The 15,764-nt window shown below is 34.8% G+C and overlaps 1 protein-coding gene across 4 annotated transcripts in view; it reads right to left on the reverse strand.

The window, feature by feature from the left end:
- LOC115218067 (protein trapped in endoderm-1-like) overlaps positions 1-15,764 on the reverse strand; it is a 415,031-nt gene that overhangs the window by 211,371 nt on the left and 187,896 nt on the right. For 3 of the 4 annotated variants that reach the window (XM_036507893.1, XM_036507895.1, XM_036507892.1), the window contains exon 2: positions 6,754-6,812. The exons of the other annotated variant lie outside the window; for it this stretch is intronic. The gene's annotated coding sequence lies outside the window, so the exon portion shown is untranslated. The remainder of the gene's footprint in view (positions 1-6,753; positions 6,813-15,764) is intronic. 4 annotated transcript variants of the gene reach the window in all.

Here is a 15,764-nt window from a genome sequence, read left to right on the forward strand (position 1 = left end):
GGCAGACGAAATACTGCTACGCATTTCACCCGGCGTGCTAACGTTTCTGCCAAAGCCGAATTGTAAAACGCATATCATACGTCTCCTTGTTTTTTTGTTTCTGTAATGTTTTAGATATCGCTGATAACAACCAAAACCTAGTGAAAATGCAGGGGAAAATCAATCAATAGTTTATTAATACTAACCTGAAAATCCATCTAACAGGATATGCATAGCAAAGCAGTTCAACTGTGAAAACCTGGTTACAAAAATTTCAATTTTAATGGTCACAATCAGAAAACGTGTTCTGCTTTGTAAAAATGCCCGTGATACAATTACTTGAATAGAGTATGCAAATTTCGACCCAGACAGTTATTAATAATCATTCCTACTTTATCATCATCATCAACATTATTATCATTATTATCATTGTTATTGTTAACATCATCATTATTATTACATTCTACTCTCCTAACGTTGTGTTATATCCAACAGAAAAACAATAACTAACATTATCCATTATCCATTAACGTCAAAAATATCCTCCTGATCAAATGTTTTCAGGCCTTTTTTTCTAATTTTAATGTACAGCTTGTCTTCTCTTCTCCGTAATATCAAATCCACGCGAATTCATGTTCAATATTTGTTTTCTTGAAGAAATAAAAATGATGAATTTATAATCGAAGCGATGGAAAGAAACGAAGAAAGCGGAAACGTTCCAGCAGTTAGGGTTTAGCTTTGAATGGTGAAGTTCATTTCATCAATTGTTCAGGAGTCGTCATCAAATTGGTTTCACAGTTTCCGATATTCAAATATTAATTTCGACAATTGATGATTTATCATTGCTTGGTTTAGTGTGCTGAGCCCTAAATTGTGAGATGTTAGTTTCACTCAATGACATCTACTGTTCTCGTCGTTGCTAATGTTACGTAGAGAACATTAAATGCCACTGAACTCAACTGACTGCATTAAACTCATTGAGTTTGGAGCTCAGACCATGATGAAAAGGTTTTGTATAAAATGCTGACGTTACGGACCAGTTCTGAGACACGTACATTGGATCCAAGCCGCGCAAATATATATATATATTATATATATATATATATATATATATTATATATATATATATATATATATATATATAGTACATATGTATGTATTCATTGTGTTATCTGTATCCTTGTTTGCGTACCTATGTGTGTGGTGTGTTGAGTAATACCTGCGAAAATGTGTCGATGAACGCGGTATTAAGAAAAGAAGAGAATCACAGCCTTTTCAAATTACATCTGAAAACTGAAATTCGTGAGAAACGCTAAACCATAAAACAACCATGCACCAAGAGTACTTCGATTTGTACAATAATCGCTAGGCTGAAGATTTGTTTAATTCTAGATCAACTGAAACAGAGAAAATATTAACTAAATTACTGGTGTGAAATATTTAGTAAATACAATCAAAATGACTCGTTTCTCTTTTTACAAAAGAATCCAATGTAAGCCACAAACATTGATGTTAATGTAACGTCGTTTTGCTTGAAATTGCAACCGAAATTAACGCCATAGAAAGCGTGTAACATCCTAAGTGATTTCTTCTCTCTAGCAAATACTTCCATAGTGTCATGAAATAAAAATCTGTTGATATTACACGGAAGCGATATTACCCATAGAGTGACGTACTAAGTGCTTTCTTTGTTTAGAATTCAGTTCACATGCCACTTTATCTATCTATCTATCTATATATATATATATATCTATATATATATATATATATATATATATATATATATATATATATATATAAACAGACAAATATAGAGATATATATTTGTCTGTATGTACGTGGCAACGGCGGTTGCACTACATTCGCTAAGAAAATATGCGTTAGGTGTATTCTATTATTCTTAAGTTTTGGGAGAAAAGGTATAAATTGTTGTATGAAAAGATTTGTACGAGCTGTCAACACGTGTGTGATCAGGTTTATTTATTTTTTTATATCACTTTATATCATTCAAGTTACACTCAAATGAAAGTGAATGATGACATGCTTGGAAGTATTCTTTATGAATTCCCGTCGACAATACGATTCTAAATTTGGCAGATTTCAAAATTAGATAGCAATCCTCATGAAGTTTGTGTTTAATTTCGACTGTGCATGTCACTTCAATTATAAATATATTTCTATCGATTTCCATTTTCATACAAGACAATACTCAGAGACGCATACAAACGTACACTTATACACACCAACAAATAAATGCAACCCACGTGCACATATGTGTGTCTGTGTGTTTGTGTATTGCATATTTGAGAGGTACTTTACATAAATTCTCTGCTGTCAATATTTGAAATAGTTTTCATCGAATATGAAAGAAATACTTAAAATACTGATATAAACGGAATACTAGAATTTTGAGAATGATCTGCATGACATGGACCTGAAAGCATAACATTGTGCAAAATTCTGAAATACATCGTAAGTAAACTGCAACACATTCGGGAATAAAATAAACGCTGCTGTCTAAATTAACGCCTAAATTATAAAAAGAAAAAAATAACTCTTGTTAGATGGGCGATAATTGATAATGATATTTCACGTGATTGTTACAGAGAAAATATATTATTGAAGGAATGCACAAAATTTATGTACATAAGTCTATAAGTAGAACAGACGTGTGGGAGAGAAATTCAGAGTTGGAATAAGCATTTCAATACAAACAATAGAGAAAAGAGAAGGCAGAAGTAAGCCGAGTTAATACTTCTTATAGGTGGAGAAGAGAAAACGAAAGCGGTTCATAGTGACGTGAAAAGAAAATGAACACTCCGGGCAAACACAAAAATTATAAATAAAACAAACTATTAACTTTAGCAAAAGACGATAAGGATCTTGCAATTCAATAAAAGCAATGTAAAATAATTTCAAATAAAGCTAAGGGGATTTGTAAACAAAACAACCATGTCTATGAATCGATCACCAATATAAGCGCAATATAAGTCAGAGTGTATAGAGAATCTCGGGACGTAACTCTAAAGCCCGATGCAACAAAAGCAATTCAGGACAATGTTCAGGAAAGTGAACTTTTAAATGGTTGAAAAAATGCTGCCCGCTAAATACGTATAATGTTAAAAAAAATAAAGAAGTTTGAGTAAATGATGTCTACGCTTTTATTACATGCCAATAATTAATCTGGTAGAGACGAGGCACTTTGAAGTATGAAGGGATTATAAGTGGTGGAGTACAGAAAGAAATGAGAAAATGTTAACGATAAGATTGAATTTGTGAATTCATTGAAATGTTTAATAATCAATAATGGCCCGAAATAGTGACACAAGAAATTAGAAGAACATATAGACTGACAAAAAACGAAGCAAGTGATAAAATATATTAAATTGGCGACTGAAAGCATTACAACAGCATTTTCCTTATAAAATAAAGAAACGATCCTTCAGAATAAAGAAACCAACAAGACCCTGATGAAGACACGTGAAATGATTGGCTCCATGCAAAATGGTAAAAGAAGAAAAGATAGTGTGGAACCCATAAAACAAAAGAAATAAAACAGAGTATTGCGACAAATGTCAAACAAACATCCCAATAAGGAGATCCGTCCAAACACACGTAAACATACTGTAGAAAAAGGAAAGAAAAAATACAGAAGAAACACACATTTAATAAGAAATCAACATCCATAAAGATTATTAATGGAATAATACCTATTTCTTTACTACCCACAACGGGCTAAACACAGAGAGGACAAACAAGGGCAGACAAACGGATTAAGTCGATTACAACGACTCCGGTGCGTAACTGGTACTTATTTAATCGACCCCGAAAGGATGAAAGGCAAAGTAGCGGCAGACGAAATACCGCTAATCATTTCACCGTGCTAACGTTTCTGCCAGCTCGCCGCCTTAAATGGAATAATACAACAGCCACATGAATGGTATTGAAAAATAGAAGAGATTCAATGAATACGCAACAACATAAATGCAATACATTCGTCTACATCAACATGAAATATGTGTATACTTCTTTATTGCTCACAGAGGGCTAAACATAGAGGGGGCAAACAAGGACAGACAAAGGGATTAAGTCGATTACATCGACCCCAGTGCGTAACTGGTACTTAATTTATCGACCCCCGAAAGGATGAAAGGCAAAGTCGCCCTCGGCGGAATTTGAACTCACAACGTAACGGCAGATGAAATACCGCTCAGCATTTCGCCCGGCGTGCTAACGTTTCTGCCAGCTCGCCGCCTTAACATCAAATATGTAACAGAGATTCTTTCGACATAAACACTGCTCCAGTATCTGAATGATCCCAAGCAACATTCATGGTTGCGAAGAATATAGGGTTTGGCTTGAAGTGACAGAGATCCTCCTACAACTACACTACATTCGCTTCTCAATAAAAATAATATACGACGGGAAATTGAATGTAGAGACAGATGCTTACAAACAGGAATGGATGATGTTGAAAAAGAGAAGATAAATGAAATAATATCTGAAAGAATCAGGTGTAATTAAATGCTTCTGGAATTTTTTTTTCTTTGAAATAAAATAAGATATAGGAACACCACTAAAGGTTATATGAACATCAACGCGGCATGCTCTCTGGAAGGGATCGGGTAATAATGGAAACGCCCCCAAATTTCATTCTCTATTCCAACAAAATAAAAAGCTCGCATATTATCATCCTACACAGGTTGGTTATTCCTGTGAAGCGCAATGGAATATTAACAGAAGTGCATTAACACGATGTCAAAGAAAAAAAGATGATTGAAAAGACGAGCAAGTAATGAATTACGTTATTGTAGAAGACAGAAGGAGAAAAGCAGCAGAGCGTGGATGGGTTTTTTATGGACGAGAATTTTCTAGTGTAGCACATTTGTGGATTCTGAGAGGCTCCATAGAAATATAATAGGCACAATGTTACGAGGTACATCATCCACATTATGCATAAACGGCAAACATCGATATCAATGCAAGGCAGACATGAAATTATATCCTCCTCCTATCCATCAGTACAGAATTCTTCAATAGTCATTTTCTATACATTTTCAGCATCATTGGAGTAGAATTACATCTGTAATTTTAATTAAATATCTGATTCACATAGACACATGTGTAAACGAAACAATACATACATATTATTCATATTCATACAGACGTATATATACATATTCGTTTGTGTATATATATGTGTATATATATGTGCATGTATGTGTGTGTGTGCATATATGCATGACTGTGTCAGTGTGTGTGTACGCCGCTGGCCAGCAGGAAGTATGCATTGAGCGCCAGAGTGCCATTTTAGATATTAATTTAATAAAATAATGAAAAATTCCAAATGTGTTAGTTAAATGAATTGGAACAAATATGTTAGCACCAATAATAATAAGTAAAATTAAACATATTTTCCAATTGGTTAACGAGAGTAATTTAAAAGTATTTTGGTTGAAAGACACAGAAAATCTACGCCAAATGATATGCCTCTAATCATGAGTTATCTGAGCAGAAATATATCCGTTATTTGTCGTTTTTGTTTATACTTTTACGTCTTCTCCATCAAGTTCCGTATGGTGCATTTTTTCTTTAGTAGTTTGTCATTATTTCACCTGTAAACAGATTGCTTTGTGTGTTTTTCTGTTGTACGTTAAATGAGACATATAAATGTAGATTTATATGTCTCATTTAACGTACATTTTCCCGTTGGCACATTGGACGTGATTATCTGCAAGTGTCTGTATCGCGGGCCACGTGCTATCAGGTTACATACTATTAAGTTAGCGCTCATAATAATCACCAGTTGAAGTATCCATGAAAATGGGTGATGGGTCGAAGAATGCTATTATATTATCTCAATAGCATGGCCATGAATAGTCAACTCTATCTATATTTGTTGACTAGGCCAGAATTATAATACCATTATGCAAGAAACTGCATAACCTACATGACAGACATTATCTCATCAGCATGTATCCACTCACGAATTCATACGCAAGTGAGCAGAGAATTTCCCAAATTGCTCAAGCAATTCTCCTTCATAGTCAGCCTAGGAAATTCTCAACCATGAAAGGCAATCAAGGTTAAACGAACGGGAAAACTGACAAAAGTGGACTTGTTTGATCAGGAGTGTTCCAGCACACAGGACCCTGCTTTTAATAACGGCTGTGTGTGACTGGCTTTCAATTGGTTGATGACCTTCTTACTATCCTGAATATTGCCTCATCCCCAACATGAAAAACACTTGACTGGGAAGCAGCATCGCAGTGATGATCCCTTTCATATCTCTAGTTGAGATATGACGATAACAGCTTTTTCACGAATGAGTTCCACGCACTGTAATACTGGTGGAAGAAATGTGTACCGCAAGAGGTATATGTTGGTCATATATATATATGTTTATATATGCAGAAATGGAATATATATATATATATATATATATATATATATATTTATATATATATATACATATACATATATATATATATATATGTGTGTGTGTATGTATGTGTGTGTGTGTTTGGCATGTGTGTGTGTGCATGTGTGAGTGTGTGTGTGTGAACTAAATTTTAATCAAAATTATATTTTGATTTTGATTAATATCTACATTAATTCTATTATAAAATTGATTAAATTATATCAAATCTTGATCGGCAAAAACATTTTCTCTCCAACAAAGAAATAAAAATATCATGCGAAGTATTAATACCCTGAGCATAAATTCGGAATTATTAAGTTTCTGTTACATGTAAAGTTAGATATCGGTTTTACCTGGAAGCACATATTAGATTTCACAGCAACCATTTATTCGTCATCCATCATTTGGCGATCTAAAATAAAGACATACAACAAATATAATTTCTAAAAGTTAAACAAATGCATTTATTTCTACGAGTATAAATTGAAATTTTATAACACATTGTCTGACATCCATAAAAGGTTACGGACAGGAATTTATTGCTTTTCATTTCGTCTATGTCTATATTATATCTATGTTATTACATTCATATATTGACTTAATACTAGATTCCTTTATGCAGAGACAAATAAACAAAAGGATAAACTCACGCCTATGTATGCTGCCTACATATATAGAAATTCGTTACCAATTAAAATATACCTGAGGCTTATTAGAACCTGCAGAAAGGTCATTCGCTGCATTTTGTGGAGGATGAAATCCCTCCCTGTAGACAGTTACTTTTAAACACAACGAAACAGCTCAAAGCCCAACAGGACTGTTGGGTTCTCCTCTCTTCAACGTGAGAGAAAGGAAAATCAAAAGCTGCGAACAGACGCCACAGACATGTCATTTTCATGGTAATCCTGCCATTGTTCAGTGACTGGTTGCGTTATTCAGAGGCTAGCCGTATACGGGCTGACAGCGATAGAAAGTCGTGTATATAAAGGCAAACTTGTTACCAATTGAAATATGCTGAAGGCATAGTGAAACCTACAAGACAGCCTTTCCCTGTTTTCTTTTCACAGAGACAATTTCTTGCAGTAGACAGATCGCTCTAAACACAAGTCAGCTCAGTGTACTCCCTAACCGGGGAGTATTTCTTTATAATTTTTATTCAACGGACGGGCTGCGTGTTGTGTTCTTGAGCAAAGCACTTTATTTCACGTTGCTCCAGTTCACTCAGCTGTAGAAATGAGTTGCGACGTCACTGGTGCCAAGCTGTATCGACCTTTGTCTTTCCCTTGGATAACATCGGTGGCATGGAGAGGGGAGGCTGGTATGCATGGGCGACTGCTGGTCTTCCATAAAACAACCTCGCCCGGACTTGAGCCGCGGAGGGGAAGTTTCTAGGTGCAATCCCATGGTCATTCATGACCGAAGGGGGGTCATAAAAAAAAAATATATCAAAATATATATATCACTGTTCGATTAATAAAAAAATATTCTATATGTAGCTGAAGATTTCTCGACATTTTAAAAGTGATGTAATGCTTACAGTGTTTAATAAAATGAAGTAGCATGAAACAAATGTACTACACTATCTTGGATATCCTTGTTGCTTATTTTGATTATAATCACCCCATTTGATATATATGGATAAAACCATACAAAATTCTGGTGCCTTTAACTTAAGTACCATATTCATCTGACTCTAAATTTTACTGAAATTGTATATATATATATATATATATATATATATATATAAACAAACATGAGAGACATAGAATGGAATTCGGGAGACGATTTGCTACACAAAATCACGACGATCCTTTCGACTTATAATGCACCTGTTCCTTAAAGGTGAGACGTTATGCAATCAGTTGTCATGTATTATAAGTGCACCGGCGTATTGTAGCATGTGTGAAACCGCATACTACAAGGTGTCTACCTGAATAGAAAATTATTATTATGTATATGGGTGTGCGTGTGTGTGTATTGTGCGCGCGTTGTTGTGTGTTCTAGTGTGTATGCATATATGTATATATACAAGGGTAAGATTGAGGGATTCGTGTGTCTGAGACTTGTAAACGTCAAGTAGTGCGCATCAAGTGTAGGCAGGCATATATACACACGCATTCGCGCGTGCACGCACACACATGTATGTATGTATATATATATATATGAATATACAGAGATAGAGGAAAGGAGAGAGAGAGAGTTTTACACACCTACGTTTCTCTGCGCAGAGGAAGCGAATATTTATTAACTTCAAACTAACAAATGTCGGATTAAACCCTTCTTTAATATCCTACCAAGTGTCTTAAAGGCTCCGAAGTAAATATTTATCGTAGTGTTTACAGAGATGCATTCGCAGAGGAATGCTCGGAACCTTTAGTGTTCTTTCTAATTTCTATAGGAAATCTACAGAGAAAGAGTGATTGAATCCCACTGCTAACATAAGTAGAGTCCAGTAACGACTTACAAGCTTTTAATATACTTCGTATTAGAGTAGCGTAATGAAATGCGGTATCGGTACCAATAATTTATATATACATATATACATACATATATATACACTCATATATTATATATATATATATATATATATATATATGGATATAGATATATATACTTATATGTATATAGGTGTGTGTATGTATTTATACAGTTGAGTGTTTGTGTGTTTGGTGAATATGATTATGTATTTCTTGGCACAAACACATTTATAAATATAGACTTTTCTCTTTATTTACGTTACAAATTGTTATGGAACATACATGATATTCAAAATATCAATTTAGAATTATTTTTTAGCATCCTAAAACTAACAAGCATTATTAATTTATATTTAGAATATGTCAACAAACATCAAACAAACATCTTAGCTTATAGCTAACTATTTCTGTAATGTATGGACTAATTTGATTTTCCCCACTAAAATATCGTTCTTGCTTTTTCTTCTTGCAATGAAATCAGGTTACAGAACGTCTGGCCACTAATTGACATTTCAAAAACAAACACATTTGAACTTCAAAAGTTACATCAGTATGAATTTCATGCGCACATACACACACACACACACACACACATATATATATATATATATAATATATATATATATATATATATATATATATATATATATATATATATATATGTATAACAGACTCACATGCATTCACAAACAGAGGTGCATACGCATCCACAGAGACACATAGGCAGAGGCATCCACACACATATGAGCACACTGTATTCATGTTACATAATATCTAGACACATATCTAGTCATATGCACACACATTCACATGTGCGTTTGTTTTGAACTCACGACTATAAGGCTACTGGTCAGTTTCCTGGAACGAGTGGTAAATTCAGCAATTTTTTTTATTTCTTCCCAGCTGAAAATGATCCCTCCCCAGTGCTAGTCCATTCGAGGGGACAGAAGAAGCGATAAACCGCATTGGACAATGCTATAATTCGCCTTCTGACTTAAGTGAGTCTTCAGTTGAATATCCTTCTGGTTAAACCACGTAAATGGAAACCGTTATTATTTTTAAGTAATTCTTTTAAAACTTACGTTTCAAACAAATACATAAGATGCATGCAGTCATGTGTGCGTGTGTGTGTGTGTGTGTGCCTGTATTTTTATATATGTGTGTTTATGTAGATTTATATGTCTCATTTAACGTACAATATATAAAAGTGAGAGCTACTAAGTGTTTCTTGCCATTAGACACCTTCACAGCCGTATTTTGATAACGTGCCTAGTGTCACAAACGATATGCAGGCTCTGAGCGTATGGCTTGTTCAATTTGAAAAAAATCAGGACGTGGGTATCAATAGAACAAACGATGTGCTCAGAGCCCGGAGGTTGCTTAGGGACACAAGCGACGTTAGAAAAATCTGTCTAACCACGTGTCCTAATAGCAAAAGACGTATCTGCATATTGTGTATATTAAAATATATTTATCTCACTGGAGAGAGTACTTCTTTGTTGATCTTAACGGAATAATATATATCTAACCCTAACCCTAAACGGCGGTCAATCAGCATGGCCGCAGCTCTGAGCTGAAACTAGAAAGCAAAAAAGATATATGTATACATACATGTATGCATACATATACATTAACCTTTATTCATAACAAAATTAACTTTTGTACTAAATTTCACTTTAATTGTATAACAGTTTCCTAATGTGCAAATAACGAGATTGCCGTAATCGAATATCGGGAAGATTTCATGTATGCCTTTACAGAAAATTAGCTTCATCCGATTCTATCCTGGTTCTACAGGAAGTAATGCACAAGTAGCCCTGAGACCTTTATCAACTTCAGTTGTTCAAATTGTGCGTGTTTAACATTTTGTCGTCGCTAGAAAGATTTCCTGTTCTTCTTTGTAGGTAAATATTGGGTTTCATACATAATAATGTGATTCCAATGAGTTTTGGATAAATGAGACAGCAGGATCTCCAACATCCTTCGAAGTCACCAGGACCTTTTCAAAGAAGACACTACTGGACAAATTCATGCGGTTAGTTAGTTGAAGAATTTTAAAGCCTGAGAAACAAGCTTTGAAATCAGCTGCTGCCAAAAATGCGAATGGCCAGTAATGATTATTCTTCTGTCAATAAATGAATCGCCATCGCTAAGGTTGATGTTCAACTAGACAGTGGTTCAAATTATTTACAGTAGACAGTGAGAGACTTTGGGTAAGCTTAAGCAAAGTGGCTATCTCGAATCAAACGAAAGACCTTTGAAAGTTTGTTGTGAACTGTTAGAAGCTTTTGAAACCTGTAAATGCACCTTTGATTTCCAAACTAGAGACAAGGTATGACATGCGGAATTATATTTATGACACCGAAACAGAGGCTCAGTCGATGAACTGATGTCACATTTTTCCAGGCCCTAATAAGGCAATGATCCATGGATTGACACATAAAGAAATGGTACATGCTTTTTGTGATGATAAAGGCATAATTCCCTTTGATATTGTGATCAGTGAGCAGATATTGAGACATTTAAAAGTGTAGCGAAGCCATTCGAATGACAAAACGGAACAGGTATCTGAAAATGATTCACATCCACCATGTCAATGTGCGACCGCGCACGCATTTGACTGCCAGTCAAGGTATTGGCATATATGGCTGGCCAGTGGTTTTCGCATCAGCCCTACATCCCTGATCATATGCTCGTCAATTTGACATGTTCGATCTCATGAAGAACAGACTTTCGTGACAGAGGTTTGGTGACAAAGATTACGTGAAAGCTTTACTGCAGAAATATGAACAACAGCAGAGAATAGAATGCTTTTGAAAATCGCTTCTAGAATTGGCTTCTGTGATGGTGCAAACGGAACGCTTGTGATAGAGACTTTGCTGTATAGAGACTCTTTGTATAGAGGAAGGATTAATCTAGCAGGATGTGAAATTTCAATGTTCTGTGTCACTTAATAAAATGTTAACTCTAGGAAATAAACCTAATTAATGCTGACGATTTACAACTGTCATTCTGTTAGTTCATATTTCTCCCGTGAAGTGAAATCAAAAGAAGAAAAAAGAAAAACAAAAGGATATTTAAATTCAAATTAATTAGTGATAAATATAAATTAAATTTTATGTCGTTTTATCAACACCAAAGTCAAATGCAGCACACACATTAAACAGCTCACCGACAATAAATATACGCTCAATGTTATGAGAACCGCTTAAATTTCACAGTAGTTCTGTCTTATGTGAATAATTTTGCGCTAATTGGACAATATTTCCTAATTAGAGAGTTAAAGTCGATTAACGATGTTCGAATCAAAAGTGGAAATTTTATTAATATGTTCTTAAACATAAAGCATTACCAATCACGTGTCTATCGTCGAATAGATTATTTTAAAGACTTTTTACGTTATGAAGTTATTGGCCGCGAAGCACTTTTACTTCATATCATTTCCTATAATAATAATAATAAAAGAGAAACGCATCAGAAAATATCCTTCACGATTACACAAACAATATAAGCATTGTGTCCTTGGCCAACTCCTAATTTGTAACATTCACCTGTTTGTTGATGGCTAAGGTGTGACTGAAACTGTCATTAAGCGTAAGAAGAATTATGTACATATATATTTTGAAGACCATTTCGTGGTAGAACCATCAAACCTTAGACACACACGTGCACACACGCGTATATTTTATTGTACTCAGAATATAATAGTTCCAACGTTACGATTATATAAAGGTGAATGAATTCAAAACTCTAAGGAAACTAGATTGGTTGTGCGCAGGTGCAGCTGTATGGTCAAAAGTTGACTTCCCATTCGCATGGTTTCAAGTTCACTCCAACTGAGTGTCACCTTAGGTATGTGTCTTCTACTGTAACCTCAGCCTGACCAAAAACTTGTGAATGGGTTTGGTGGACAGAAACTGAAAGAAGCCCGGCATATATATATGTGTGTGTGTGTGTGTGGTCGTTTGTTTCCCACTACCACTTGATAACATGTGTTAGTGTGTTTACATCCACGCAACTTAGATATTCGGCAAAAGAGATTGGGCTTAGAAGGAAATAAGCCGGGCTCGTGGAATATTTCTGGTGAAATTCCCGAAGGTGGTGCCCCAGCATGGCCGCAGTCTAATGACTGACAAAGTAAAGAAAAATCATATTTTACTTATTTTCTAAATTTATTATGTGGTGTCTATTTCAGCAAAACAGGCTATTCATAAACTTGAGTTAGATAAAAATAAGCTGTCCCCCAAGCTTCGAACTCCTATTTAAATCAAACAATTATAATGCCTTCTTCCCGAGCCAAAGATAGTAAAACATTTGTCTTTTTGAATCTCGTTCTATTTCCCAGGGAGAATCCTGTCGAAGCCTTCCTCTGATCTCATATCACGATAGTAGCAATACCTGTGGTTATCTTTCTTCCTTCTTCTCGTCCTGCTCCTTACAGTCTGACTGTATAAAATATGTATAAAGGAAACAATCTACGAGTTAGAGGTTCTCCGTCTCCCACTCCCCATCCCCCCAAAAACTTTGAATCAAAAACAATGTCACGTGCATTCAACGAATTTCTAACCGTTTCCGATTAGTCTATCATCGACTGCCATATATGGTCTATAGAATTCCTCCTTTGCTCTGAGTACCTTTATGCGCTTATATAAGCGGTCGCACACAATGGCACACATCTTTTATTCGTTTCCGTCAGTGAACCACGGCTATTCTGATCAACCGCTTTCAAGGGTCTGCTCGAGCAAATCGCCCGAAACCCTCAATTATTTCAAGCTGCTACTTACTCCATCGGCTGCTTTGGTAGATCTATACTGATACGAGGATGTAAATAAAAACAACACTAGTTATTAAGCGGTTGGTCTACGACAATGATACACACACATAAAAGCATATGCATAAGATGGGCTTCCGTACAGTTTCTGTTTACCATATTCAGTCACAAGGTATTGATCAATCTGAGGCTATAGGAGAAAACGGCAACTGTAGATGTCAGGCTGCAAAAATGAACCCGAAACTGCGTGGCTGCAAAGCGGTCTTTTTCAGCACAAAGCCAAGCCTGCGCCTATACATTTATTTCATACAACTCAACCTTGTAGTTTTTAACTAATCCCTCACTGCTCTTCTTTGTCTTTCTCTCTCTCATGAACCATTAACATGACTCAAGACAATTTCACTCTATTGAACCTGCTGTATTCAATAATATATTCCGATTCTGTGATTCATTAGACTATTTTATTGTGGATTTATACTCATTTGTCATTCACATGAAAATTCCTAATCTTCTATCTCACTTTATATTCATCCGCATGAGATTACTTTATGCCATTGCCTAAAATCACTTATTTTCATTTAATGTATTTGTACGTATTTGTGTGCTGGGTTGACTTCGCTCTGAGGATGGAATGATTTCATTGATCGATCTTATCAGCACATTTACTTTCTGCCATTGCATTTTACTGATCCCATGAGGTTGAAGCGATGATCAGATACGCCATGACAAGACCCGCTGATAAATAATAACAAAAAAAGGTAGAAAGGTTTTACTTTATTTTACAATATCTTCTGACATGAATAGATTGTAACATCAACGGAAATGTTAAAATCACAAGAATATGAGAATATTCATCTTTTGTTATTAACTTTATTGGCGTCAGATTAAAGAAAATGGGGAATTACAAAGTTACTGCAATTTTCTAAAGCATTAGAAGCATTATTGAAGAGATATCCATCTCCGATTACCATTCAGTTATTGAATGGAGATCGTCAGGTTATCACTTCACATTAGCAAACGTTTGACTAATTTCAATTACATATGAGAATATTTGCTTCTAATTTGAATAGTTCATGATATCACGATTAAATCTCACCTTGGAATGTATTCACTAACATTTATACGGTCCTGACATTGTATTAATGGCGGGTTTTAAACAATTATATATGTGGTAATTTCAAAACACGCTTTTGAAACGATTTCTTCCTTACAATGTCTAAATAAAGGAAAACAGAGATGTATGAGTTTTCCTGAAATATTGCTGCCTAACGTGGGAATCGACTGTTCATCAGATATCTAATACTGTAGCATAAAAACGAAGCGTGCATTAGCATCAAATGTTAAATATGATTTCCCATCAATTGATTGCTAATCCAAAATTAGCCTCCGCTGTGTAAATCCAAGCATCGATAAAAAGAAAACCCGCCACATTCTATATTGATTACATCTTAAACTGTGTTAATACACATATAGAATTTATGTAGATTTTCTACTAAACTTTGTTATTAGCGAGTAATTGATTTATTATAAGTAAACATATGACAGAGTTCCTTTTCACTTCGCCTGTGAATAATTAATTATTCAGTAAGTTATGTTTTACAAACCAGTGTTGTTCCAGATGAATGATTACTAAAGCAAGCCGAAATCTGTCTATTAGTTTCATCCAGTGCATTTCTCCTTATTGAGTTTCCATTAGAGCGTTCGCCTTTGAAGAAACGCTGAGAGTATAATTTAACAGGATTATTTACTGCTTCACGTTAGTCACAGTTCTTGAGAACACTTACATAACAATAGGCTTGGCAAACCAGAACGTAACCTTATAAACGCATACATGCAAGCTTGCATGTAAACAGATGTACAGAGTGACAGAACAATGCATAGATAATCAGGGGTTGACCGAGACACATACACACACACACACAGAGCCAGTCATACACACACATAAATCATTCGTTATTTATATAAAAATATTCTATGAATGTCAATAATAAATATACACGAAGGATTTTTTTGCATGTTTTATGAAAAAAACTCAATCCATTAACTTCATATAGTTCGTTTATGATAGTGAATATGAAAATAGATTTTGAAGTAAAGAGATTTTTTTTTCCGTGGA

This window comes from Octopus sinensis, linkage group LG12, assembly GCF_006345805.1.
Source record: "Octopus sinensis linkage group LG12, ASM634580v1, whole genome shotgun sequence".
NCBI lineage: Eukaryota > Metazoa > Mollusca > Cephalopoda > Octopoda > Octopodidae > Octopus > Octopus sinensis.